The sequence below is a fragment of the Homalodisca vitripennis genome, chromosome 6, assembly GCF_021130785.1.
Source record: "Homalodisca vitripennis isolate AUS2020 chromosome 6, UT_GWSS_2.1, whole genome shotgun sequence".
NCBI classification, from domain to species: Eukaryota; Metazoa; Arthropoda; class Insecta; order Hemiptera; family Cicadellidae; genus Homalodisca; species Homalodisca vitripennis.
In genome coordinates, this window is record NC_060212.1 from 99,158,492 (window position 1) to 99,184,592 (window position 26,101).

Sequence of the window (26,101 nt, forward strand, 5' to 3'; positions counted from 1 at the left end):
ATCATATAGACCCAAAACAAAGGAATTAAACCTGTCAACCATTTCATCGACTGTTTCGAGGTGGGTAATGGACTCCCAAGGCGTTATTTTCAACATCACAAGCAAAATAACATTCATCAATATTTTTAAACATAAAAATATTTATGTTTATATATCATCTCTGTAGGTTATAAACAAAGACTTAACAATAGGAGTTTTAGTTTTTAGAACACAGTATATGAGGTCATGATGTGAGATGCCAGGGACTGGAAGCTGCCCATGAAGGAGGACCTCGGAAGGATCACTGACCACCATAAGGTCGAGTAGGGTATGGGAAGTAGCTGTGTGATGTGTGGGATTCAATGGCAGTATAATCAGATTGCACGAGTCAAACATAGTAGTCAGTTGATTGTAGTCATAGTTGCGTCTAGTCATTAGAAGGTCTGTGTTCAGGTCCCCCATCACCAAGACGAGTGTAGGTCCGCATGTAGCGCAAGAGAGCATATTATTACAGAGGAAAAATTTATTTGATTTACTGTAAAATTACGTGTCATTTTTTTCTATCTCCAAGAGGAAGCTATGTCGGCGAGAAGGAGATTACTCTGTCTCTATATAATATTTGTTAATAGGCGATATAAGTAAATAAATACACACGTACGTATTATTAACATAAAAAGTTATCGAACGCTTGTGTGATTTGAGCTTGGAAGTCAGGTACTATCTCGAGGAATGTTTTTCTTCTTCGCCAGATAGTACTTAAATTCAAGCCCAGATCACGTGAGCGCTCGTAAAGGTTAATTTAAATTTGGTATAACTAGTTACATTTATGACAACCTAATCCATACCTATTTATATAGCCTGTGTGATACTGTTTTTCTTCATTAAATTACTACGTAGATATAAAAAAGCTGAACTATACTGTAACTTAAAATATAAAGTAAATTGGGTCGACATTTTGGTTTGACTATTTAGATCATTATGAATATCTATGATTAGATTGTGGTAGTAGCCACATCTGTAATAAGTTTTTCTATTTAATAGGCCTTATTTTTAGGGCTTCATAATACCTGAAGAAATGGAGCTACGTTATGTAGCTATTAATTAAATTAACTAATAAGTTTTCAAACACTTCTTAATATACTTAAAATCTTTTACACTAATAACTCCAATCCAGAAACGTTTTCACAATTCAGATTAATAATTATACTCTCCATCGGATTTTGAAACCGATGAAAACTCATGCCAAATTATACTTTATCTTATGACTCCCTTCTTTTGTGACTTTTGGCAGCCGTGCTTTAAAAAATGGTACGGAATCAATCATAATTGTCTAATAACGTAACAACTTTTGTGAAATAGTAATTTAATGTTACTGTTACGTAATCGATTCAAAAATAAACGGAAGGGATAGCGAAGCTAAGAGTATATATAAACTTTTTCATATTCATTTTAAAAATATATTTTAACCGTCGATGAATAACCCTCTGAGCCTCGAATAAACGAAGAATCGTATTTCCTGTTCAGTAAAATCATCGCTCAGGACCCAAATGGCTACACAATACTTGGTAAGCTAACGTAGCTCGGAGTATGTAACAAACAACTTCTTTAATACTTTACAGGTCTTTGGCCCGAGGCCATCTTTATGTGCTACTGTTGTCTGAAATAAGACGATAGGTTACATCGAGATTTCAAGGGTCATCTGTGGCTTTCAATAGGCAACCGGTCAAGGAATTTCGCGTTGGACTTTTCTCATTTTTCTTACACGAAATTATGTCTTCAGACCAGGTATGGGGCGAAATGGTTTGTTTCAAAATTATTTAACATCAATTTATGCGTGGTAAATACATATGATCGTGTGTTAGAAATGGTGCTAATGAAATTATTTCTGAATAGTGTAGGAAACAGAAATTGTTAGCAATTAACTAAGTTGACAACGAAATACTAACGGAGGCGGACATATCAAATAATGCATAGGTCCTTTGCAGAATTATTTCAACTGTGTCTCGTATGAACGTGTGTATTCTTCCAACATAGAAACACGTTTTAATGCGGATTTCATTATACTTAATCTGGACAATATTTATATATTTCTTTAGATCACTTGAGAACATCACCAGGCAAAATTAACGTGACATGTTGTACGATGTAGTTACTTACAATCTGCAGCAGAGGGATTGCAGCGCGGAGTGACCAGAACAACAGCTGTATGCCGATCACCAACACCAGAGCGAGGGCGAACACGGCCCTGGCCAGAAACGCGGACTTGAACCAGTTCGTTGGCAAAAAACACGACGCCACGCCGCTAAACAGCACCACAATCTCTTCAAACACCACAGGAAACATCGTCGGCAGTGCGACACAACATGAAGGTCACAGGATTGTCTCTAGAAATTTGCCATCGTTCAGTTGTACAACAATAATCAGTAACACAACGTTTCGAAATCTGAAGTCCGATCTCTTCCTCAGGTGTAGTTATGAGATTAGTTGTCCACCCGCGGAAGAGATCGAAACGCAGATTTTACTTATATTTTGTCTCTCTGAACGATGGCAAATACCCGGAAACAATCCAGTTTCCTTCATGAAGTTTCCAATTAAAGACGCAACGTGTAAAAAGTATTTGTCTACCTCAAAAGTCAGAAGCTACACACAAAGAGCACAGAAGACAGTCGCGCTTGTGATTGTAGAATCTACTGCATCGTTCATTAGATAAACTAAGAGCGTGTCTGTATTTCATAACAGTCTTACATAAATACAGTTTGTAACTTATTGCCATCAGATAAGCCAACAAATACGGCAGTGGCTGCTTTAAATGTTGATCTGTTTTGTCATTTGTATTGTTAATTTAAGACAATAGACTATTATTTGGTTAGAATGATTCAAATAATGCCTAAACTATTTTTGAAAAGGCTTTTTACGAAATTATTTATGCAAGTAGGTATAAAATATTTGTTAATTCGTTTTATTTCAATAGAAACAAGTACTGAATGTAAATGTTTCCGAAAGAAAGAGCGAACATTGTAATTTTTTTTTAATGTGCAGAAAAAATGAAGAAAACTTTTAAATTTTTTATTAAAGGTATGATAAGTAGGGTTTAGTTTTTAAAATATACCAAATAACTAAAAAAATAGACTTTTCTTAAGTTAAATATGGGTCTACATGAGTGGGTGCATTGTCCGAAAGCAATGGCTTTTTTATTATTTTTTGAACCAAAGTTGCTAATACACTTCGTTAGTAATTACGTACTTAGATTTGCATTACTCAACATCTTAAAATCGACAGTGCAATATTTCCTATGAAAGGAATTGATTATCAGCCACGCTAGTTTTAGTGGAGGTCGAAGTGGGAAGGTATCGAAAGAGTTTTTAAAGAGTTTTCAAGAAATTTTAGTTCCAATCTTGTTTCCTTAGTTTGATATATTTAAAACCGACCGTCAGAGGCACAAACAGTTGTGTCGTAGTCAAATCACCGGGTAAAGAGAATCAAAGTTGCCACTTCAAGAGTTCTAGTGGTTAGCTGATGCTGATTTAACAACTATTAAATACGTCAGACGGTTTTTACGTGAGTCAAACCTAGAAACACGTGATCTCAGAAAATATTATCATTCAATGTATTGAACCCTTCTATGCCCTCCCATTTCAACCTCCAAAGCTAGGGCGGCTGACGGAACCGAATTTTTCATTATATTTATAATTAATATTTGTGATAAATAGGTTGTTGGTTTCAAAATAATAAAACTATTTTCAATGAAGTTCTGTAATAATAATAATTATTATGGTATTTTTTTAATCGCTGGGCTGTGAAATTTTGTATTTTTATACTTAAAACATTTAATGAATTTTTTGTTATAGTTTTAATGATGTTACATTCTCCTGGGTAAGACGTTGATCACCTGTTTTAACGTCACAGAAGTTGAAAAATGGAGCTTTGAATGTTGCTAAAATGAGATTTCAAAATTCATCTAGGAACTTTTTTCCGTGGTGCCTTGGGAGGGTGGCGTTAACTAACAATGGTGAGAATAAAAATCCTAACGATAATAGTAAATAGCAACATTTTGTTGTCACACTTATTATTTTATATATGACTGAAATATTGATCTTTTTGTGTTTATTATGGAGAACGTCAAGACGGATATGTTCTAATTTGATAAACAATGATTTTCTAACAGTAAGAGCGAAAGAATGAACCTTAACGTTAAAGATATGATGTTTATGAAAGTCGCGGGAGTAGCTAGAGGTCTGATTTTGTCAAGGCTAAAACATGATCAATTGTTCACGTAACGGATCATGCGACTGCGAGACAGATTTAATTTAAAGGTTCCAAAACAATTGTGGAACCGTAGTTGTGAAAGAGTTGTCGTAGCAAACTTATCTGTAATAGGAATTACATTTTATTTATTAATAATCTAGTGATATTGTGTGCAGTGACAATGGAGTAATGTACAATTAAATTCTAGGCGACTATTTGATAAATATATTTGTGAAGTTCGTTTGATACTTCTTATATTTTGATTGTTTAGAAGAGGAAGATAAAATGTATTTGTGAATTCCTGCACATCACCCCTTAGTCTGCACTCAACGTAGCCTGTAACAAAATACAGACTATGAGCGACAGAAACAAATACGAAGAATTGCGTATCTCACCAGCGCAGAAGATAACAACCGATTTGCTATATTTATACACAATGAAGTACAGTAGACGGTGACGCAGCTGGTCAGACTGGCAGGCGGGAGCGGTCAACGATCAGCTGTTTCCCGGTAAGAGATGTTTTTAGCCCAAGAAGGCAGTGGCAGTGGCAGTGGCAGTGGTGGTAGCGGTAGCGGTGAATGTACCAAAGACCTTCAGAAGCAGATGACTCAACCGTGGGAGCCCGCACAAAGACCGCGAACAATAGATTCCATTACTCTCTCTGATCATCCCGATTGGTTAAGCCCTACAATGTGGCTTTGTATCAACTGCCCAAGGGTTAGGTCTTCATCCTAGTAATTATGGAATAATCAACACCTCCCTATGGTTTCTTGCTGCGTAAACAAACATCAAATATCACTGCGGAGTATGTTTATCACACAAATGCTTCAATACATACCGTCAAAGCATTATTTACTTCGTGAAAGCGTTATAAAACACGGCCGTTGCTAAACAGTTGCAAGCAACTTCGTTTACCTCTATGTAAATTACTCCTTAATTAAACTGAATGAATTCCATTAAATTCGTGTACTAACCAGAAACGCTATACATGATGCAGCCAGCGATGATGAGGGAAAGAAAAGTAAGCTATTGCTTAATCCAAACATTATTAGCTAGTTCTAGTCTTATTTATTTATTTTTACTCCATTATAATGACTCTTAGTCCTTCAGTTTGTTTACCTTTACACTAATACACTATTAAAATATATTAGTAGCAAATTGATTCATCTAATTCATTTCTCAGACTTAATAAGTTATTACAATAAAGGTTATGTTTGAAAAGGTACACTTCATCCTGTATTGTTATTTCTATGCCTAAATCTAATTTGAATACAATAACAGGTTCTATATGTGTCTTTATTAACAAGGTAGGAGGAGTAAGACAGACCACGTGTCTAGTAACAGCCTTCGCTGAGGTTGTATGCAAAATTTCAAGTCTACCGACGTGTGCTATCATGCCACGTGTTAAAACGTCATATAATCGTACACAGTTTATTTACAAATGTCTTCATTTGCGATGTTCTCGTTGCCATCGTGGTTACCCATAAGACCAAGGTAAAAGTGTTCACTAACGCTCAGCCAGATCTCATGGAGTGACATGTACCATCATCGAATTCGATGTTCCCTACACGGAAATGAACTTTGATGCAAAACTTTCAAGGTCGACACACAGAAATAAAAAGTGTTCAGGTTCTCGAATGATAGGCTTCGCTAATGCTCAGCCAATTAACCTACACATTTCCTGTTTTAATCTATCGACCTCTTGTATTTCGTTTCGTTGGATCAAAATAATATGTTGGCCCATTCTGCATTCTGAAGATGCGTTTGGGAGTCGGGTACCTCTTCACTGCCAGGAACAACCCGGTTCTTGTCCTTTGACAGAGACAACAGAACTGTCCTTCCAAGATGAGTGGTGGGCGGTCTCCCTTATACTCATTGTTGTTTTCCCTTCACTCGCGTCAGGCGATGGACATTGTTCACAAAACTGTGGACTTAAAAAAGTTAGTAATGTGCTCCACAAATCGCGCACATCTACACAAATGTCTCACACTCAACAAAAATGTAGATCAAATATGTCATAAAGCAAGTGCTTTCACCGAAATGTAATACTACTATTCTTATATTGTGGACCGAATCCCAAAATTTCCAAATTAGTTCCGACTTTTATTGTCTAGTATCTCAAATCTGGTTTTTAATGGATCAACTGAAGGTTTGAGGTGTTTGCAAACACCTTCCTTATGAACTGTCCGATTTAACTACAACCCATAAGTTTACATATTGAATTACAAGAATTGTCCAAGAAAAATACGTGATTTTTTTTTTTTTTATAACCACATATGTAATTTTTTGGATACGAAGTTTGAAAATCTTTTAACGTCAAATAATTCCAATAAGGCTGTTTAGACTATTTAAATCTTTTAGAAAGAACCTCGCAAGAAATTGTGAAGAGGAGATTGACACCGGATGGGTATGAATTACATTTTGGATGTGCCCCGGAACATCTAGTAACTACCCATCTGATACCAAAGTACCTGCCCACTTTGTGTATTCACGAAGACTACGGCAGGGTACAAGATATATAGGAGACAGTGACTGGCACTTACCCGTTCACTGCTCTCTTCTGTTGCACAACTTCCACCAGTATAATCTGTGGCAGGCTGGTATAATCTCCGACTCGTGATAGCTATCATGGCCTCTCCCTCTCCCACTTCGTGGTCCGTGAACTACGGGATGCTGCTCTATCGGCCGTGCCAGGCAACTATGAGTTGGTGACGTTCTCCGTCGATGTTGCTCAAGGCTGGGGAGTTCCGTATAACCAAAAGCGTTCATTAAAACTGTTCAGTCAGTTCAATTAGAGAACCCACAGATCATACCTCTGGCATATTTTGTTTGAATAGTCACTTTAATGATAATCAGAAAAGTATTAACTACAGAGGAACTATACGATGTAGTTTTATAATCTATGATGAAATTAATTTATGACAATCATTCAAATGACTTTTGGCAAATAGTTTTAGTGATTCCGGCCAAGTTCGTCTTCTATTTATGGTGGATGAGAAAACGATTCTGCTCTTTTACACGGTACAGTGTTATCTAATACTACAATATTACTACGAATACAACATCAATATTACTCTCCGTCCGTAGATCTGTGTTAAATATCCTCTAGAAGCCCAGAGCCAATTGGTTTGCATTGTACAAATACACAACTCAGTTTTCAATCGGAAATCAATAAGACAATCTGACCCTAAGAATTATATCGATCACCATCCGCTCTTGTGTTGGGTAAGTAGATCACTAGTTACAGAGTAAGAAATATATAGTGATAATGTTGTTCTCACATCATAAGTTTCTTGCCTCGACACACTTAAATCTAACAGTCAAACGAGTAAATCAATGTTAAATCATCGCCTACTAACCATACGCAGTCCATTGCAGTGGCGATTTGCAGTCTATTTATCGGACGGTGGTCTAATATTTATGGGTTTGGTTCTAAGTATATCAAACTAGAAAAATATAATCCGAAAAATTATTGTTTGATGTTTTTAACCCTTTCGATGGCCTCCCAACTCGATCTCCAGCAAAATTTGCGCGGTAACGATCGATTTCTTTCTTACGAAAAATTCAACTTGCAGGTTGTGTATTTTACGGTCCACATTTGCTCTCGGCTCATAACTGAGATGCGAATGAATGCTCATCAGAACATAGTCGATGACTAAAAGAGTGATGATCACTACCGTTCGGTCTGAGATTGGGGTTGGCAACACTGTAAGGCGAGCACACGTCTGCCTTATCAGGGGTTTTCAGCTGTACGACCTAAGGAAGGACAAAGTAAAAAAAATAATTTTTACTTTCTCTCTTACGAAAATTTGTAATGTTTATTAACACGACGTTATTAATTGTACTTTGTTTTAACATATATGTACAGATAATTGAAATAGGACAATTGTAATACTGTTTTTGCCAACATAAAATATTGCATAAAACATGACATGTGGAGTTGTACTACCTTTTCAATACTTTTACTGGTCAATCGAAAATAATTTTATATGTTCATGATCATGTCAAAATCTTTTTTAACATAATTATTTTGTATTGAGTGTTAGTTACACAGTTATGAGTCATCGTCAGACCGGTCACGTGTGACAAGCGGGACGAGATGGCGAGCTCGCAGTGTTGCCAAACTGTGCAAAGTTACAACGCATGCGCAGTGTAGGGCTGTGATTGTGAGCACGAGAGCGCTTGTAGGGGCAAGGATCACGGTATATTATACAACTTTACTGCTGATAATTTCTTATTGCTTTTAATGCTCAAGTAACATGAAAATAATTAACTTCACTTACAAAGCAGGACATTCATATAAAAGAAATTACGAAGTAACTGTAAAAGGCGTGTACAGCTATATTTTATCGTTCCGACTTTTGCAATAACAAGTTATTATTGAGCATCATAAACAATTCTATGTGCCCGTAAACAGGTATGCTAATTAACTATGCAGTTATTTTCATTGGGCGGCAAGAAATATTGATTATTTTTAGTTTCTCTCAACGCTGAGATAAGTTGAAATAAAATTTAGAAAATAATGCACTGAGATTACTTTTAAGCAGATTCAACACTACCAGATAACCAGGATTAGGATAGGATAATTAAATACCAACTTCACGAATTAGCTTACGCTGATGAAAAATTTTAATACATAAACTACTTACTTTAATTTCCAATCTTAGATTTATAAACTTTAAAGATTATGATTTAATATTTTGAACTTTTTAAATAATCTAGTAGTTACACTTTTTAACTACCCTAAGTATGTGTTTTTGTTATGTATGCCTAAGATTTTCTTGTACTCTCAAAGTATTATTTGTTTTTTAAATTCTATTATCAAAATACTTGAATTGGGAGTGATTTCTTTTACATAATGCCTACCAGTGAATGAATAAATAATGATTTAACTTTCCATAAAAATACATGATAATTGTGATTCTGCTATATTTTGATGAAAGGTCTATTTTTTAGGCCCTCTGTAATAAATAGCAATGTACAAAATATAACTAGATCTATTTCGATGACACAACAAACAGAGTTTTACTTCTAGAAGTTAAACCTTAAATATAATAAAACCGCTCCACGTCTATGCCTATACACAATATGTGAGTCACTCGTTCACGTTATACTTTTTAATATCCCCAACTGTACAATATACCGCTTTGTGGTGAAGATGGAAATATCAGGGACGCATTGGTGCGTGGCTTGGATATCGAGTGAACCGCTGTACTCTATGGTGAGGGAGGGGGATAATATTGGTTGGCCCGTCATATGTCCAATACATACACAATAAGGTTCACTTAGACCATGTCAAGTAACCGGACAGGTTTTACATTTATTCCTAAAGATTTCCCTGAGTTAGTTTACCTGGAAACGTGTACAAACTTTTATACGAGACTATACTGATATTTTATAAAGTGGTTGCTAAAAAAAATAGCGAGGAGCAATCACATCCTAATTAATATTATTAATTAGCTGTTACCCACGGTATCGCACGCATATTCAAAATTGAAATCCGTATAGGCCTTATCACATACAATGTATATTATGGGTTCCAATGAAATTTTGAACTTAAGTAGGCATACATCAGTTTCATATTACGTGTTCATGGTTGAGAGGATCAGAATTTAACCTGACTTTACCATGTTTTGCACGTGTGTGAGCATTTCTGGTGTGAATATTAATTAAATTTCCAGCGCCACAACTGAATTTCTATTGTTGCCCTGAAATACAAATAAATACGTTGGTCTCAGAAACCTACTTCGGTTAAAAAGTGTTTACATTCAACCTTTGTGATATATATCCGGTCTAAGAGATTTTTGAGTGCTATAGTTGAATTTGCCTTGTAATCCCGATGAAGAAAATACCATACATACGTAGAATAAAATTAATAAACCTAATATGGCCTAGGGGTGAAATCCTACCTACTTTCGGTATAAGGAAGAAATCCTTACTAAGCTATAAATAAGGTTTTGTTTTGTCATAGAAGTCATCTCGTATTTCGGACTATATTCCATAAATGAATGGATCTTTGAGGCATGTTATTGTTTATTTCTCTGTTTTACCATAAGCCTCTGTAAAATGCCATGTCGCAAGGCCAAGGAAGCCCACCGGTTCGAGTACCGTATGTGAAAACATTCACAACTTTCTTTGTTAAAATTGGTTTAACAGTGTTTAATTCTTTTCATATTCTGTGGTTTAAGTATTTACAATGCATTTAGATGTTTCACACTCGTCACTGGCGCAATTTGGATTAAAAGTTTGATATAACTGAATTAACGGAATTGGTCTAGCCGTTTTGGAGGTTAGCGCTTAGCAATACATTGTGAAGGAAACAGGATTTTCCGGACATTTGCCATCGTTCAGTGAAACAATAAATGTCCGGAAAAATCCTGTTTCCTTCACAATCCTTCCATCGTCAAAAATAACCTTCAAACAAAGAAGTAGCAATACATTTTGTAATGCATATGTATTTATAGGATAGGTTCAGTACAGGCTTTCATTGAGAAACAGTCTATAAGACAATATTGTTGCTAGTTGGACGCTGCCTAGCGGGAAACGATGGAAACAGTGACTATAAATTACAAATGGTTTACAACTAAAAAAATATTTAGCATGGTGGCGCTATCTACAAGAACAGGTTTACTGTTTTTAAATTAGCGTGGATTTGTATGTGAAGCTTCGTCTAATACTCATTTGATGAGAACGTAATGTTTTATCATTTAGAAGAAAATTACTAGTTATTGTAAACACAGTTAAGGATTTATTTTAAATAAATCTAGTGTTAAAAGAGCTTCCTGACTGTATGTATTTGCAATTTTAAGTAGCCAATTACAAAATCCTAAAATTTAACTTTCCTATCCTCTTACTTTTATATTGAAACAATATTTCAAAAAGATTTAATAATGCTAAATGACAGTTTAGATACTTTTAATTTACTCGTCTAAACATCGTATAAAAAATAAAGGAATAGCACATAAATGAGAAACTACAATATATACACTGGATCGACACACGCCTGGTGTACAGCGTACTGTGCTGCTATCTGTGGAGAGCGGCGGCAACGTCGCTTCTGAAGTCTAACCGCAGTATCGTCGGTGGTCTGTGACCCGTGTTCGACAAAAAACCTCGAATTGAATAAACGAGCTTGAAAATAGACGACACCATTCTTTGGGGCGAATTAGGGCCCTGGTACACAAACATCTGAGCCGCTTATTTATTGTAGTGGTGAAAAAACTGTAGGTAATAGAAGGGGTTTTTGTCGTACGTTTGGAGCTCTTGTCGACCTCACAAGCAGTTTGTGTGGCCATCTGGAGATACGATTTTTCGGTTATAAACAACAATAAAATGGGGACACTTCCCCTTTCGTAGTAGTAGGGAAAATTCTACGAATTTATAGTTCTTTCCAACAATATTGTAGTGACGAAAAGAATACACGTCTTTAAATGGAAAAAGTCAAAAGAGAACTAGCTCGTGCTTGTTTACGTTTCTATAGCTACTCGCCATCGTAACATCGTCCTTGCTCAGTAGAGTATCAAAGAGTTAAGGACAAAACGCATCATAAAAATTCACATTTCAGAAGGGGAGGAGTAGTTCAACATCCTATTTTAATACTGTGCATTAAAAATAGAAAATGTTCGGAAAACGTGGGCCACAGTTTAAATTGATAAAAAAATTTCCTACGCCAAAACTCAATCGTCAGCCCGCTCTAGTTGTGGTGGAGGTCGAAATGAGAATGTATTAAAGGGTGAAACATGTGAAATTATTTCTTTGCAGGTTTACATTACTTTTCCTAACTTTTAACTTAATTCTAAAGCACTAATTCTTCAAAGTTCCTTGGAATACATCTTGTTCGAGGTTAACATGGAAAAATCACTTGATCATGTTTGTTCCAAATTATCCTCAGGAGTTGTCTTACGATGTCAAAATATTGCCCGAGTCAGGTACTGATTACGGCGTACTACGGCCTAATTTATCCCCACCTTTCGTATGGAATCGTTTTGTGGGGAGCCTGTGGAAACAACCATTTTTTGATAGTTATAAAATTACAAAAAAAGCAAATCGCTAATTTAAACCTCAGAGTCGTGCAGTACAGCGTTTACAAAAATTACAAGTGTTGACTTTGCCATGGCTCTACATATTAGAAACAACCTTATATTGTTTGTCTAAATGTGCCTTAACCAGAGGATGAGACATACATGAATATGAGACAAGAGGCAGAGATAACTACCGTTCGGGAATGCACGGAACGGTGGTTTATGAACATTTACCTTCTCAGGCAGGTGTTCATTTTATAAACATATTGCCAAACTCAATTCTAAATGCCTCAACGCCCAATGTGTTTAAACTCGTATCAAACTCTGTCTGGCGTCAAACGCTTTCTACAGTGTTTACAGAGTTTCTGGCATTCAACTGGGAGACCACGCGATGAGGAAACTGACTCCAGTGCCGAAAGTGGGCGTAAATGGCATGGAATAAATGGGGTGTGAATGTGACCTCGATGTGGGATGAATACAAATAAATTTTGACATGAAAATTGACGTTTGCTATGTAATTTATATTGTAAAATGCAATGAAACAATTTTATTTTGATTTAAATATTTTTTCTTCACAAAATTAAAATTTATAATAAATAATAACACATCACTTCCTGAAGCCATAACCCATGTACGTGCTGTAAATGTTCACATTGTAACATTTCTTATTTGGGACTGATTACAAAACAGACTGGAATTTCAAGTACAGTATTCAACAAAACTTTTCTGTAATCAGGGAAGTTATATTAAAGAGATACGAATTAATCATAGAAAATATTTTCTAATCCTAAAATTGAAAGCACCACAGAAAGTTTACGAACTGTAGAATTTGATTGACAGCTATGAAAGTGTACCCTTGTGACAAGATTGTAGTGTTCTCCTCTGTACCAATTAGAAAATAGTAACCTGTAGTTGCACATTGGTGGCGGTGTCAGAAGCGTGGGCGCAGGCGACACAAATAGCGCACTATTTATACCGTAGATAAGCGGGCAGCGGCCTGAGCTGCTGAGGCTGGGGTCATCTTATCAGAGCTGCTGCGCCGCGCACACACGCACCTTCACGCTCACGAGCGCTACAGAACTTTTCTCGTTATGATGTTTACTATATAATTTAAGAAATGCACCATGACACTAACAGGGCGGAAATATGACCGGTCCTAACCCCTTGTGTGGATGAGTGTGAACCTACATATACCCCGCAATATATACCGCAGGTCCTTTGTCTACTGTAAAGTATAGCCAAGTTTCGCTACCGATTTATCAAAATGTTTAGGAGGTTTAAGAAGGTTGAAAATTTTCAGACCGATTATTTCACTTTTTAGTCATAAATTGAAGTAATTGTTTTTCTTTTGACTAGTTTTCCATCATTATACTTTTTGCAATTTCGAAAATGTGATTTTCTCCTTAACTTGTTTTTAAATCCTGAAATTGAAGCAAAAGATTATGAAACGACCAAGACTATAACAAATAATTGTCTAGCTGAGAAAAGCGTGTCTTGATGTTAAACCCGAAACACCTTTACGCTCTTATTTTACGTATGTTATGCAGGCAGAATTATGGGAAATTTCTCATTTTAAAGGTGCGATATAATTAATACTCATCCAAACGCCTTCTACTTTTCTTGTAAAGAATACTCTTGTTTAGCATTTAATGGAATATGTACAAAAGAGATGTTTTGTATATAACCAAAATATTAAAGCAGCGTTTACACAGATATTAAGTGTATCTTATCTTTAAAATTAAAATGAGGACACGCTGTAAATGAGTATTGTTCTTATGGAACAATATCAGGGTTGCTGTATTACAGTCGACTCCCACTAAAACCACAACGAACAATCAGTCTATGATACAGTCTTAGCTCCGATACAGCATGTACGCGAACTCCGATACAAAGTCAAGAGATGTACTTACTACTTCCAGGAATTATTTTGTCTAGTAGTGTTTGTATTATGTTATACAAATTATACTTCTTACTTTTATTTGTGTGAAATTATGTATTTATGTAATTAATGTAATCGAGCAGGTAATATACTCAGAATACTTTTGCATACGGTGGTGAAGTATAAAATAGAAGATTCAATGTGGAATAACCTAAAAATAGGATAGTAAAGAATACAATACTTGAGTGCAATCACCGTTAGGCTGTTATTAGTTCAGTGGCAGCATATCCGCCATAACCAGGGGATTGGGATGAACACTAAACGTCTACAAAGGGTTATAATTCCATCAATTTAGATAGATTCGAATTCCTTGTGAAAATCTTCTTTTGTTGCCCCAACTGACACGAATACAGTGAACATAAATACAAGTAGGCCTACTACTGACATGAACACATCAGCCCACGCCCAGTTAATGTTCAGTTTCGAAGTACGATTATTCGAAGTTCGGTCATTGTTGCCGGATCAGTGCAATATTTTCGCGCATTAGACATCTGAAGAAAATATTTCGAAATTTTTAATGATTTTTTTATATCCATGCTTACTAACTGGGCAACTAAACACGGTATGTAAGTGAAGGTGTAATGAGGGAAGTAGTATAAAATCAATGGCGCCGTTTGTACATTATCTGAATTGTATCGAGTGTACATCTGACTGGAAAGTGCAGGACGACAGAACCACAGAGAGTATCGCCATTTTGTGGTGGAGCGGCTAATCTGCGTGACGGGCAGCGGTTAATCAGGCGGTAGTCACGGTAGTGAGGGGCGTACTGTACGGTCACCGGATAAGGTGGAAACCAGGTCGACTCTGAGGGGACATCAATTTTCGATGCAAATTTTAACATAAAGTAGGGCCGAGCGGAAGTTGACAAAGCGTTTTCTAGATTTACTTTTACTGCGTGGCTACACCAGTAAACCCTTGTATATGTCGATAGACATCGCAGCTTGATAAAGTGTTTGAAACTGTAATGCTTTCAGATTTCACCTGTTTCTAGCAAATAGATGTTTAATTCCAAATTGGTCTGACAAAAAATTGGTCGAACAATTTGTACTACTTGTATACTATACAGTAAGTGTCGAATGGCAAAAACAATTCAGCTTGTTATAAGTGAAGGAAATGGGATTTTTTCGGATATTTGCCATCGTTCAGTGACACAATACAATCAGTAATACTACGTTTCGAGATCTGCAATCTGATATCTTCTTCTGGTAAATGACTCAACTAATGCATGACTACAAAGTAGGTTAAACATTAATTTAGTCATTTAACTAAGGGAAAGATCAGATTGCAGATCTTGAAACTTAGTGTTACTGATTGATTGTATTGTATCAGTCAACGATGGCAAACGTTCGGAAAAATTCTGTTTCCTTCTCAATCATACCATCGTCAAATGCAAACTTCAAACAAAGAATGTAAGAATGTAATGTAAAGAATGTAAGAATGTAAAGGTGTTCTTTTCGAGTAAAACTATATAACTCTTGTTTTTTTTCAGAGGAAAATACTTGACAGTTTCCTTACAAAAAGATCGCAACTGAAACTTTAAACAAACACACAGCGTCAATTTCATTACAAGGAACACAATTCAACAGAAATTCTTCTGTAATGCTTGTAACAAACATGTTTTGTTGAGATAGAATGATGCTGTAGATAGATTTTTCCAACCGCTACCTCTTATTGGCTGAGCATAAGCGAAGGCTATCACCGGAAGGGTTGGAAAAATGTCTGTCTTTCTCTCTATCCGCACGATATATAAACAACTGACCTATGGATTTGAAATTTTGCATGAAACATCATTTCTATATAGGCAAGACTGAGTTCGATGATGTACACTTATTTGCTATCCATTAAATTCGGCTGAGCGTCATCGAAACCAAAATAGGCTGCCTCAATTTTGATATAACGAACTGTAAATATCTAAATATATACCGAAATAAGCTATATATTTCAGCATTGAACCTGAGCGAAGCCTGTTACGCGACACGTTGGGTGGCGTAACCTTGTAGAAAATTATGAGGATATTAAGTTTGATACTAAATATCAAGGCGTTTAAGAATAGCTCCAAAGACTTAAAAAACAAACATTTAGTATTTCTCCTGTCTCAGCCAGATGTTAGGTCGTATTAGGCAATTCCCACATGCCGATAGCCAGTCCTGTCAGCATGTCTTACTTAATCCTGCCGCTGAGCGCCGCATAATTTGTTGACGCAAATCCACTCAGAACGTAGAAAATTCAGCCCTGATTTGAATGCGAGGTGTCGGACTTAATTTTACGTAATTTTCCGACTAGTAATTAGTCAGTCCAGCGGTTAAATCTAGCCGCCGGTAGTTCGAGTTCATTATCAAGTCGAAAATTGATTTCCATACACGCCGTTCTACATGACTCCTCCCCCCCCCCCCGGACTGCTACTGTGACCCTTAGCGAGGGTCGATTATGAATTCGATTATAACACTGCCCCAACTAAGGGGCGGCAAGTGTAACGACGCAATGTTGCCGTGCCAGGGCCCAGGAGGGTGACAATAGCGCCACAACAATGCCGAACTGGAACAACTGGGAGCCAGGAACTGTGTAGTGTTTGTGCTCAACTATTTGTTCCACTGAACTATGCCGGGGTTGCACGCCTTTGCTTTGCTCGTGTAAGATAGCTTAGAGTTAGTTCAAACTACAGTAAGTCAGATAAACAGACAATTAGAAACAATTGGATTAAAATCTACAATTCCAACTGTACAGGGGGAATTCGAGACAAGTGTGTCCTTAAACCTAAAAATGCTGCCGTTTCAACTGTACAGGGCTTTTACACGTACTCGTATAAAAGAAAATTAGAGACAAGTGTGTCATGAAAACTAACTGTGCTGATATTTCAACTGTACAGGTCGTGTATACTTACTCGTATACTTCGGTATTAGGAACAAGCGTGTCAATTAAATTAAATCCTACTTCTATTTGAACTATAAAACTACAGAGCAAAACAGTATAACTGTAGTGTAAGTTGTCGTTTAATGCACCCGTATTCTGATGTGTACACATTACAAAAGATTAGAGATTCGCCAGCACGTCTCAAGAGCTGTACTAACGTAAATTCTCAAACTATTACGTAGTCCGTAATGCTAAATACAACCATTATGATAGAAGTAAATCCATATAGAACACTTTGAAATGGCGTTGCCAAATATTTTCAAGTGAACTGGCACAACTAGAGATATCTTATCTTGTAGAACTTGTCATTCTTTGTTACGAAACCGAGCGAGTAGGCCGGGCTGTCGATTGAGCGCCTACCCGACAAGTGCTGCCTTGATATCGCTGCTGCAGTACCTTCTAGCAATAAACACGAGAAGCCGTCTCAGATAACGTTACCTGATAACTCGACTCGAGTTGTCAATCACTAATAATTGGTGAGGGGATTGGGTCTAAACAAAGGCTCACGGTTAGCAAACATCGATTGTTGGGATAGAAGAGGAATAATTGCCGCATCCACAAATAACTGTGCACACAATGTTGGCAGTGAGTTTCATTCAGACTTAACTACAACAGTTAACAAGGGTTCATATGTAACACCTTATTAATTATTATCTATGATATTAACTATTCATTAAGAAGCACTGACATAATATTAGCAATAATAAGGCAATTTAGTTGTTCATATTAGGCTCTATATTTCGAATCATTGCAATATATTCGACCATTAGACGACATCTTGAATACAAAATTTCGTAAATTTGCAACCTTCGATATTAGCCCCATGTTAAAGCACTGAAGTTAAAAAGTCAAAGAATGCCTTATTTTACCAGGTGAAGTTAGGGCTAAGAAGTTCTCTCTAACATTTAACGTGGGGACTAATGGCTTAAAGGTGACTTCCAAACCACCACCAACGGCCGGGCAGGCGGGCTGCTTGCAAGTACAGGATCGCTCAACAGTCACAGTACCCAAGTAGCAGACGTTGTTTGATTCGGTTATCTTGCGATAAACGAGCAATTGGAAGGTCGCAAATAAGTCAGCATGACTCTGTTGTGTGGAGCAATCGCCATATCTCATTACTCAGCTGTACGGTGTCGGTTATCTCGGCACGACCGGAAGATAACGAGGCTGGCACGTGCCAGATACGACAGGCCGTGCCGTGCCGCCTCAATTGGCTGAATCATGATGCAGTTTGGCGGTCCGCTGCTTCAAGGCCGAGCGTATTACAGAGCTCAGTTAGAGGTGAGACAACTAGCTAATCGTCCGTAATCTACATCGCCATTACTCTGCGTGCTAGCCGGCAATTATGATGTGTACAGGTGGTCCTTAACTGACAACCAACCTCCCACCGCACAGTCCCGATTACTCAATTATCATCATACAACAGCCGACATACCCTAGTAGATATTTTAGGATGAAAAGGACGCGGTAGCCCAAGTCTGGCTACCGCTGAAATCGACATTCCAGTTTGTCGTCAATCAGAGGTAACCGATAGCTTTAAACACACTGCCAGCTGATGCGTTCTATGTTATCCACAGCGATGGAGGAAGATCGATTCAAATTACCCTAGTCTCAACACATTGAACCCCAAGTAGGTGGATGAAAGGATCTCGCCTCCAAAACTCCAGTACAAAAGGTAGGAACTAATACTATCCAAAAGAAAGAAATTGCTCATATTCACAAAGAAGACGCATTTCTGTGCTCTCTGGAATTTGGAAGGATAAGGAGAATCTACAGATCACAAAATTAAAAATCTTAATCATTTTATGTAAAGTTTAAAAAATAAAAAAATAATTTAATTTAATTAATTTAAGGGGCAAAGAACAAGCTTCATAGGACGTTTAGAAAGCAACAAGTTGAGGGAAGAGGAAAGATGAACAGGAAGCCTCGAGGGTCTAGAACATAAGTAAACCGTCCGAGTGACATATAGAGTCAACTTGGCTCAAGGTTTCCAGAGCGAGGTGAGCTAGAGACTAACATTTGAGTGCATCGGGGAACTAAACAGAAGAAACAATACATATGTTTGGGTTGCTGAAAATTACGCTGAGTCCTACAGCCCAAACTAAATAATTGTCTCCCTCAATCACTGCCTTTCCTAGTTTGATTATTTTAAGTTGATCAATATTGTTGGCACTGAGCATTTGACGTCTTACGATGATCTTGTAATCAATAATGGCAGTGGCAAAGATTTCAGTAGTAGAATTGTTTCCTTTGTGTCGAATTTTTCGAGTCACTGAGAGTATACTATAACTCTGAATTAAGAATTGCTATTATAATCACATTGTTATAAACTTCGCCTTTAATAAATGAGCTGTCTATAAGAGTACTTCATGTGACGCATTTCGTGAGATATCTCATCTTCACACACGTGCAAGATGCATTTATTTAACCTCACATCTAGTACGGTGTAATTAGACCCAAACCTCAACATCCAAAGTAAAAGTTTTCCTCCAACACCAAATTGCTCTGCATAGTCCCCTTATTCTATGGTAAAAAGTTACACCATTTGAGCGTCGGGTTTGGGGGTGAGGGGGGGAATTTGAAAAATCACTAGTTTTTTTAGTTTTTCGTAAATATTTCAAAAACTAAGCGGTTTATATCCTAAACATTGTTATATACAAAAAATGTTCTACGTTAAATTTTTAAATAAGAATGGTCCTTTTCATAATCACTCTAATTGTACGGTTCAAGAGTTACAGACGGTGTAAATGTTAAACTTTTTCATAATTTTGATAATTTTTAAAAAAAATAAGCTTCGTAAATGAATGTTTGCTATTTCAGTGGGCCCATGTCAGTTGCATGTTAGTGATAAGCCCTTGAAGGAACGACAACCCTCACCACCTTATCAAGGGGCACTCTTTTTAAGGGAAAAGAGGCTTCCACAGGCCTAGGCCATATAAACCTGTGGTACGGAGAAACCCACCCTGAACTTTCTACGAAACATTGCAACATAAATTCACTTCTTAAGCATAAATATCTTTCAAATTTGGAATGTTCAAATGTCTTTATTAATTTCACTCATCCTCCAGCACATTATCCTCCTCCTCTAGCTCGTCGACTAAGATGTTATTATTGTCCATGTTATCACATGCTTGGCCTGAGCAATTGCTGCATATGCTAGTGCAGTTTAGACCACTCCTTCTCTGCATTCACAATTACGAACGCATTCATCTTTGCAAGTACACATTATAAGGGACAGTAATTCCTGGGGGGCTGCAGGACGTGCTGTTGTAATTGGTGTCAGGTGGTCGCCAATCTTCTTCCAAAACCCCACCACTCGAGTGGATCCTTATCTTCATTCAGCCACTGTTGTACCTGGTGGTAGGTCCTAAATGAATGCTGTCTGGACGCTCCTGAAGTGGGGGGTAGTGCATCCAACTTCAGTAATGCATGTATAGGCTGCTTTGCAATCGCTTTCAAGTAGGACCTGGTAGCGGAGACAATCTAGATCTTCAGTGTTCTTGGCTCCAAACATTGCAAGTAGGAAGTAATTTCCTGCATCAGCCACTGCACTGGGGTCGGCTTTGGGGTTGTTGAAGACCAGAAGTTTTTTCACGAAGAACGTTGTATTGGCTTAAACTTTCCTATAAGGTGCAATTTTTTCCCTTCTTATAGACAGCAGACACAGTGTCACATCTGTGAAGGCGTATGTAACCAGAAGTACATCTTTCATATCCCCAATGCCTTGCTGAATGTCAGAAATAATGTACACTTTTTCCTGGTGATTTCCTTTTTTAGGTACGACCATTTTCAGTTTATTCCCTGAAGGTGCGTGGAAAGTCAAACAGTACTAATAAGTCCGTGTCATCACCAATAACACACGTTTGAACATCTTTCTTTGCTTCATCAATAGCTGTTAAGACTACTAAATAGGTCAGCATCACCCGATGCTTGAAGAACTGTGCAACCACATTGTTGCAAGTGCCGGGATGAAAGGAGGGTTATTAGACCCATCTTGTTTTTAGCACTAGCTAAAAATTCATTTTGATTTATGTTGACATGGATTGAGTCTTCTAACTTTGACCACAATGTTGGAACGTGATCTTCGTAGTGTTCTTGATCCTTTGTGTTACTTTACGTTCGTAACCATCAAAAACAACAGTCGCTTTTCCATAATGAGTACATACGTAATCACTATATTGCTCGCAAAAATCTGTTTAAATGTAGCAGGCTGTTGCCAGACAACACGATGTAGGAGGTGGCCTCCGTCAATTATAATAGGACACTTTCACTGGGTCATCGATGTTTGATGATTCTTTTGAATCTGAAACCAAAACCGTCACCATTGATAATTTTTTCCCCTTCCTCATCAAGCCAGATTCGTCAAACAGTGATGGAGGATATGCACAGAGTTCAAACTGAAAAATTTCCTCTAATCTCTCATCACTCCTTACTGTACACACCATCCGATGTAAGAGAGTGTTAGGATTTACACATACCATGTCGTTGTTAATTTTCACCGACTTCGTTATAGAGGCTAGAGACTTGACAGCAAACTTTCTTTTCATGTGTATTTCTTTAAATGTTTTGTTTTCAATAGCTTTGATGGATATAGCTCCTATTTCAAATGCTTTATCGCAGTTTACAGTTTCATCACCTATAACCCCTGTTGAAAAGGAAGAGAGTTCAGGTGATTTAGAGAACGGATTATGTTCTTCAATCCAAGAAATGAAGGTTTGCAAGTCCTTACTGTTTCTTTTTTTGCCTTGCATCTCGTAGCTCCACGTGCTGCTCTGAAGAGAGGCTGCGAACACCTGCAAACTCTTCCATTGCTTCGCACACCCGAGAACAAGTCGGCATGGAATTGATCCAAGTGGCAATAGTTGTCGCTGTGATTCCTCTACCTCCAGTCAATCCACCACTACCACGTTCTTCTTCTCAATTCCAATTATTTTACTTTTTTCAACCTTCTATGGTGCCTCTTAGCCTCTTTTTGACTATAATACTGTAGTATATTATTACTCTTTAATTAAATCATTTACTTATTTCTATATAGCTTTATTTGGAAAAAAACCTTAAAAATTATATCATTTTTATTTTACACCGTCTGCAACTCATGAACCGTAAATTTTACAGGGAATATGCATAGGACATTTTTTCTTTAAAACTTCATGTAGAATATTTTTGTATATAACACTCTTTTGTGCTAAACAGCTTAGTTTTTCCAACCAATTTCCAAAAAACTAAAAAAAAACTACTAAATTTCCTACTTTTTCTCCCCCTCCCCCCCCCCAAACCCGACGCTCAAAATGGTGTAACATTTTTTACCAAACAATAAGAGGGTTATATAGAACAATTTGGAGTTGGAATAAAACTTTTACTTTGGATGTCAAGGTTAGGCCTTTTTTTAGGTTAATAACACCGTACTAATCTATTTACAAAAATGTGTGTCGCCTTCAAGGATTGTTATATGGTTTATCTGAGCCCTCTGAAAACACATAAAACAAATGGTGATTTTTGTTCAATGTTGTTTGAATTTAAATTATGTTTTAATCCAACTATGCCAAGCTATATTAGAAACGTAGCCTCGAAAAGTGTTTGATATAAATATAAAATAATAAACCTTTTAACCCAGGATGATGAATTCGTTGAATTCGAAACGTACGTTGTATACTAATAATCCATAAAAAAGTATTAAAAGGTTTATTATTGAATATTCATGCCAAGCCTTTAAGGCGACACAAAATGTGAATAAACTAATTATGCCTAGATGAATAGATTGAAATCGCGTTTAACCGAAACTCGATTAACCGAATCGAATCTAGTAAAAATAGTTTTTCTTACGTTATGTTACATAAATAACGACTGTATGGCAATACCCAGCATAAAACAAAGCTTAATGTAACTACAATGTAGTATTTGGGCCTACAGTCGCACTCCTTTTTTAACAAACGTTTTTTTCAATGAAAAGGGCAGATTTTGTATTCCGTATTAACCGAATTAACTCGGTTACAAAAAAAATCGTAACGTTATAGGATACCTGCTGAAGCGGCCACAGGAAGTTTCAGAAAATTGCTTCATGACCGGGATGGTTTATAACATTTAGATTATTCATAGACTATCTAAGACCTATTCACATTAAATGCCTTTCTAAGGATTCCATTCTAGGTCATTAATTGCACAGGACATCTAATCTCATTCTAAATTCATCCATTGCTTTTTAACTACTTCTCTTTCAAAATGGTAAATTTTAGATGCAGTGTCATTTACAGGAGACAATCAGTACAAGAGTGGCTCAAGCTGGGACACAACCAGATGGTGCAATCGATGTTGACTTAGGGAAACTTTTAAATGTTACATTCATAGCTGTTTCAGATAACTTCACTGAATGTACAAAAAGTGTTTTTGTCTACATTCACTCGTTTTTATTTCTCTCCTGATTACAACATTGTCGAGACTTGTTACTTTCAATACTTGTAATTTTACGTGCAGCGATACAAACTGTTTTTCTTCATATATGAATTTAGAATAAAGAAATATTTTCCGAACCCAAAATCGATTACACTATTCTAAATGATAAGAAAGATTGTATTCCTGCCATATGAATTTAGACTAAAGAAATATTTTCCAAACCCAAAATCAATTGCATCATCCTAAATGATAAGAAAGGTTGTATTCCTGCCATATGAATTTAGAATAAATGTTTTCCAAACCAAAAATCGATTGCACTATCCTAAATGATAAGGAAGATTGTATTCCTATCATATGAATTTAGAATAAAGAAATGTTTTCCAAACCCAAAATCCATTGCACTATCCTAAATGATAATAAATGTTGTATTCCTGTCACATGAATTTAGAATATAGAAATGTTTTCCAAGTCCAAAATCGATTGCAACATCCTAAATGATAAGGAAGATTGTATTCCTGCCATATGAATTTAGAATAAATTTTTCCAAACCCAAAATCGATTGCAACATCCTAAATGATAAGGAAGATTGTATTCCTTATCAAGATCGTGCAGAACAGACTTCACACTCCTCGATAGTCTGCAGTAATTGTGAAGAGTTAACTCGTCATCAGCATCGTCTATCTCTGACACTCTCGAGTGCTTCCATCATTAATCCAAGCAGAATGGCGGATGGCCAAATTTACTGGCGCCCAAGGTTCTCAGTGTGTTGGGGAACGTCTAGATCGGTATTGTAAACTACATTCATCACGGATGACCTCTTTAAACTGTTTAAGTCGTCATTCGCCCGTACAATGGCAAATATCATAAAACTGGTGTGCGTCATTCCCCCTGTTTAGTACGGTGTCGTGCTTTGTGAATGTACTGATTGACTGACTACATTCGGGATCGTGGGCAAGCGCGAAATATACAGAAATCCTAATAAATAATTATGGTATTTATGTCGCTTATTTCTTATAAGCAGCTATAAAAACTGTATAAACCATCACGGATATAATTGTCTGGACATCTGTCCCCATTTCCAACTTCCTATCCGATTCTACATATTTAAATATACAGCTTTCCTAATAGGTTCCGTTACCTATTTTTTATAAGTGTTACTATAACTTGTACACTATATCTCCACATCTTTGCAAAACCGGTAAACAATAACATTACAGAGAAAAGGAGGAAGTAAAATGAGTTGTTAAATTGGAGTACTGATGAATGAATCATACGAACCTAAAGTATAGGCTAGTGATAAACTCAGTGTTTATTGCTTGTGATTTAAAAAGTAATATAGGCTAACGAAAACGTTATTCAAATCAAAATCTGTGAAGAATCTGTTGAAAGTGTCACAGTTGCAACAAGGTGATGGATGTATTGTAAAATGTACGAATTAAATGACATATAATATTGTCATGAGACCAATTTATGATCTTGACAAAATCTTTATAAATTGACTTTGTTGTTCATATTTACATATTGACGGTTGTTGTTGCGAGTAAGTGGCAGGGGTACAAGGAATGCAGATTAGATGTGGATGTAGATGCCTGGACGGCTGAGTGACAGTGACGGGGCGGCCCCGACCCTTCGAGCTGTCAACAGAACTTGTCAAGTCCCCAGTCAAGTATCAGGACAAAGGGCGCATTTACATGACGTGGCAACACATCACACGCACTGGCACGCTCGCAAAATACAGTAGAGTAGACAGAGGAATTACGAATAATCTTACAAAAGCTGCACTAATGAAAATGGAATACGGAGTACCTCAGGGTTCGGTATTATGTCCATTGCTGTTCATCGTTGCACCATTATCGAAGTAGCGCTTCAATGTAATGCTTCAATGTTCAACGTACTTGCTTTATAATAGTCCACTGAGCGAAACGAACCTGCTTAGTGTCAATCAACAAAGAAATTTAGCTAAGAAAAAAAAACAATCTTTAGTTAAACTAATTCTAATGGAGGTCGAAACGAGAGGATAGGAAGTCTAATCATTTCTAATGAGCCTTCTTAAAAATAGGTTCTATAATTATTTTTTCTCTGTCAGTTTTAAACAGTCAGTCTTTAAATACTTACTATTTCAGTTTCAGCCAACGAAATGTAGAGTAAATGATGAGTAAATGTAAAAATGATGACTTTCAAGGTATTTTCAGTCTAGTAGTGCATCCCGAAAGTATAGGACACATCTTACTTCTATCTCCGGGGCGTATGTTGATTTTATTAAAATCATAAATGGGTTGGATTAACTGCAATAGTTGAATTGTTTTTCAATCAAAACAGAGGCCATTCGAGACATTAATATGCAATACATGAATGTAAAGTTACATACTGTACATTTTATTGAATAGTTTGTGGGTAGTTTCATTTACGTTCTACGAGTGGGGTGATTTCAGGCAGTAAATGTCGTTTTTATAGTATTCACCTCTCTCAAAACAATGGATGTGCCGACGCAAACAATCGACTTGGTAAGCTTAGCGAAGCAGCATACAACAGATTCTCCAATCCCCATTGCATTGCTCTATCCATCAATAACATGTAGTAGTGGTAGTAGTAGATAGCTGAAATACCTAGTAATGAT

The 26,101-nt window shown here is 36.8% G+C and overlaps 1 protein-coding gene across 2 annotated transcripts in view; it reads right to left on the reverse strand.

Annotated features, from left to right (window-relative positions):
- The window catches only part of LOC124364634, a 189,915-nt gene that overhangs the window by 77,719 nt on the left and 86,095 nt on the right, over positions 1-26,101 (reverse strand). The window contains exon 1 of one of the 2 annotated variants that reach the window (XM_046820258.1): positions 2,137-2,618. The exons of the other annotated variant lie outside the window; for it this stretch is intronic. The gene's annotated coding sequence lies outside the window, so the exon portion shown is untranslated. Of the gene's footprint in view, positions 1-2,136; positions 2,619-26,101 lie in introns of those variants that run through there. 2 annotated transcript variants of the gene reach the window in all.